This window comes from Macrobrachium nipponense, chromosome 27 (genome assembly GCF_015104395.2).
Source record: "Macrobrachium nipponense isolate FS-2020 chromosome 27, ASM1510439v2, whole genome shotgun sequence".
NCBI classification, from domain to species: domain Eukaryota; kingdom Metazoa; phylum Arthropoda; class Malacostraca; order Decapoda; family Palaemonidae; genus Macrobrachium; species Macrobrachium nipponense.
Genome location: NC_087216.1, coordinates 36048878 through 36053877, shown reverse-complemented (window position 1 = coordinate 36053877; position 5000 = coordinate 36048878). Strand labels below are relative to the sequence as shown.

At 33.0% G+C, this 5000-nt stretch overlaps 1 protein-coding gene across 1 annotated transcript in view; it reads left to right on the top strand.

Annotated features, from left to right (window-relative positions):
• Window positions 1-5000, top strand: part of LOC135200669 (unconventional myosin-Ia-like) — a gene marked incomplete in the record, with an annotated part of 253582 nt that overhangs the window by 76424 nt on the left and 172158 nt on the right.

The following is a 5000-nucleotide window of genomic DNA, read 5'->3' as shown; positions in this document are numbered from 1 at the left end:
GCAGGTCAATGAATGATCAAAAGGTTTTTTCCTTTTCATTAATTACATCAATAAAGACGGTATAAGAAAGAGTCTCGGCAGTTTACGTACCTTCGAACAATGATTGGTAGTTAGGCATATTGATTTAGTTCCAGTTCACCTTATTATGACATCAAAATTGATTTTATATTTGATCATTTATACCATAAATCAAACGCTTCTGACTTTGATCAAAATCTCTCTCCAAATGACTCGTTGCCCTCATAGCCAGACAATATATCTTTTTTTTTTTTTTTTTTTTATTTAAACATAAAAGCAAATATACTGTAACTTCAGCAGATATTTTCATCAAGCGTATTTATACCAAGGTGATGAAGGACTCAGAGCAATTACGTTTTTTAGGATAGTGACAAGGGTGCGGTGAGTGAATTGTAAACGTCTTCCCGGAGGCAGTGTGCCATCTTTGGAGTTTTTGAATCACTAGCTCCGTATTCTTCTTAGTTTTTTGTTTTTTGTTGGGGGTTTGGGGCTGGGAGGGGCGGGGGGGAGGAAATGGTAGCGAACACCTTATATGGGAAGAAAGTAACCCTCAGCCCGTACTTAGAAATGAAAAATCGATAGCTAACAGTTTTTTAATTCCTTAGCTTAGAGGCAAATGACATCGGCAGATGGCAACACTTGTTCAACGATGATTTCCCTTTAGCCAGATAGGCGGGATTTTCGATATAGGCGGAAATATTTATAAAAAAGGAACCTCATAATCTTGTTTTTTTTCACGCAGGCAACATATACAGATTCAAGGAAGTCTCATTGGGAAAATTAATTAACTTGGATTATTGCTTCGGCCTTTGTCTTGGGAGTTTTATGGTTGTAATTAATGTCATTATTATTTTACGGTGCCGATTTATCTGGGGTCATTTACAGGCTGACATCCTGCTAAACTTTTCCAGATGAATTTGATGTGCGCGTTTCTATTTACCTGTGAATTCGAAGATGTCAGTCACACGAAAATGCGCAGTGGAATCAAGTTTTTTCTTTAACTTTCATGTTCTCATATATATATATATATATATATATATATATATATATATATATATATATATATGATAGATATATATATATATATATATATATATATAGTATATATATATATATATATATATATATATATATATCTATATATATATATATATATATATCTATCTATATATATATATATATTATATATATATATAGATATATATATATAATATATATATATATATATATATATATATATATATATATGAAATTGGAATAGCCACAATGTACTCTTAACTTCTGAAGTTCTTTGTTCTTTTTTGTTTTTTTGGATACGCTTGTCACTACAAAGCCTTGAGCGTATCCAAAAAAGAGCAAAGAATTTGAGAAGTTAAGAGGGCATTGTGGCTGGTACAATTTCATATGTATCTGGTAAAACAGACCAGTAGATTCTACATATATATATGTATATATATATATATATATGTATATATATATATGTATATATATAAAAAGTTAAGTATATCTTAGTTTTACCAGACCACGTGAGCTGATTAACAGCTTCCTAGGTGGCCCGAAGGATTAGTATTTTTACGTGGCTAGGAACCATTGGTTACCTAGCAACGGGACCTACAGCTTATTGTGGGATCCGAACCACACTATATCGAGAAATGAACTTCTATCACCAGAAATAAATTTCTCTTATTCCGCGTTGACCGAGCCGGGAATCGAACCTGGGACCACCGGATTGGCAGCCCAGCTCGAAAACCACTCGTCCAGCGTGGCTGGAACTTGTATATATATAAATATATATATATATATATATATATATATATATGTATATGTATATGTATATATATATATATATATATATATATATATATATATATATATATATATATATAGTATATATATGTGGCCTGTTCGGTGAAGGCGTCACTGAAGTCCTGATTTCTTCTCTGTGCACTGGTTCGATTACCACGAGAGTTGAACTAAAAAATCCCCCTTCAGTTAACATATATGAACATATATTAATTCCGGGGTTTAGAGCGAATTGGATTTTAAAGGTGATGGGATAGAAAGGCATATATATAATGTGTCCCTGATCGTGCGCGCAACCGTAAATTAATATAATTTTTTGTGAAAGGTTTTACTATACCATTTCATACTAACCAAAATGTATCGGAATGTACTCACGTTCTCATTTCAACTTGGATAATAATTATTCTGTGACAGCATATTGCAACGCATTGTTCTGTTTACAGTGCATTTGATTATAACGTTTCACTCTGTATTGAGGATGGATTATTATGTTTGCTGGGCATTCATTGTAAATATACATCATAGTATTCATTTGAAGTTCAATGACTTGTGCATGATTCATTGTAGATGCATAGTTCAGTTGATAATTCACTGGGAATTGAAGCTGAAATCAAGTATGGAAAATTCGCCTCTGTCCTCAAGGTTCTTTAGTCATGTTTCGTATGCTTTGTGTTCTGGTTTAATTGAATTTATGGTTGTTTGTATATATAATAATATATACGTGTATATATATATATATATATATATATATATATATATAGATATATATATATATATATATATGAATGTAACTAATCTTGTAAACTTGTGCTGCATAGAAATCCGAACCGTTTGACTGATCTAGACGAAATTTTACACACGGGCCTCTTTTGACCAAGTGAAGGTTTTCGCATAGGTTTTCAAACCAGTACTACCTACGCCCTCCGGGGCTACTTTATTTACTGCAGGTCACGAGAAAAACCAAGCCATGGGATAACAATTTGGACTGGTGTGAAACGTGTTGGGAACGTAGGGTCATACACTTTCTCGCTCAGTGTCGAGCCAAGTAACGCGACTGGAATTGTGACCACACTCAGAAAAATTTTTTGCATCTCCTTTGAATTATTTTGTCTTGTAAAGTATATTTACTATCACTGGATATTATTTTCTTTCCTGTGATTAATAATTCTGTCCAGAATTCATTCCTGTAAATAAACATGTTAATCAAACCCACACCACTTGTTGCTTCCTTGCTGAGGTAAATGATCCACTGTCATTCAGAGTTTTCCTGGGCAGCGCTGGGTTGGTCAGTTAGTACATATATATATATATATATATATATATTATATATATTTATATATACATACACATATATACACGTTTCTTTACAAACAACCATAATTGTGTATAAATGTATGTATGAGAGTGGGAGAAAGATTATGTTCACGAAACTGTTCTGCTTTCTTACCTCATTTTCTTTCTGTTTCCTTCCGTTATGGTCTAGATGAAGTCATCAAGTTCACTGTTTAGTCGGTTTTAACGTTATGTAATATATATATATATATATATATATATATATATATATATATATATATATATATATATATATATATATATATATATAGAAGACTAGTAGGAGGAAGTACATCTCAGGTGGTCCTTAAAATACATTTATTGCACGTTTCAAAACACAAAGGTTTCATTTTCAAGCTGTAAAGACATAAAACAATAAAATTAACATTATAAGCGCTAAATTACAAATAAAAGACATAATACATTATAAAAGACAAGGTAAAAAAAATAATTTAGCGCTTATAATGTTAATTTTATTGTTTTATGTCTTTACAGCTTGAAAATTAAACCTTTGTGTTTTGAAACGTTGCAATAAATGTACTTTAAGGACCACTGAGATGTACTTCCTCCTACAAGTCTTCTATTTTTTGAGTTACTAGTAACCGCCATACCTTGGAACGCTATATATATATATATATATATATATATATATATATATATATATATATATATATATATATATATATATATATATATGAATATATATATGTGTATATATATATATATATATATACATATATATATAAATTTAAATATATAACAGTTCCTAACAATTTTTGCCGACTATTCACCTCTTACATATATTTATCAAAGTGTTTGTTTGTTATTAGGTTATCTTTTGTTTTGAAAACATTTCATAAGTGTTCATTTCACCGAAAGTAATCCGGGTGCAGGAAGCCTCGTCGCATCGCATTCACCCTGTCGGGCAGGAAGCGCCGTCAGTGCACCTTACGCGGTGCACTGTAGGCAAGACTTAAGGTTCTTTGCAGGTGGGCGTCCCTTCGGCCCCTAGCTGCAACCCCTTTCTTTCCATTTACTCTACCTCCATTCATTTTCTGTCTTCCTCCTTGCTATCCACCCTCTCTCTTAACAATTGATTCATAATGCAAACTGCTTTGAGGTTTTCCTCCTGTTACGCCTTTCAGATCCTCCCTACTACTCTCAATTTCCCTTTAAGCGCCAAATGATCTCATAGGTCCCAGCGCTAGGCCTTTGGCCTAAATTCTGGATTGTTTTGCTATTCCATAGCATTCAGGAAGGAACGCGTAAATGGGTTGTTGATTTGGAACCGTGTTTTGTGGTTATTCGTAGATGAATAAATAACAGCATACTTATCGGTATTACTTTTTATTCATGTAGTGTGGTTGTATGCATATTCTTATGTATGCATATCTGTTGTTGGTTATAGAGTACTTGTTTATCTTTGCTGTTGGATTCATCAGCAAGTTACGTGTATTTTGAATTTTTTAGCGTGAGTGTTAGTGTATTTTTAAAGCTCAGATGAGGGTGAGCTGATATACCTCGAAGAAGAAGAAGAAGAAGAAGAAGAAGAAGAAGAATAAGAAGAAGAAGAAGAAGAAGAGAGAGAGAGAGAGAGAGAGAGAGAGAGAGAGAGAGAGAGAGATGGGTGGGAGGGGAACCACAATGACGAGTGAGAGATTGTGAAAGAGCAAACAATATGAGTATCAGGGGCAGAGAGAACAAAGCCAATACGCATGAGAAAGGAGAGTGAGAAAAAAGCAACTTAATTTTGAGATGGAGTAAGAGAGAGAGAGAGAGAGAGAGAGAGAGAGAGAGAGGTCCTTTGTAATCATAAGAGAGAAAGGAAAAGCGACTTAAGTAAGAGA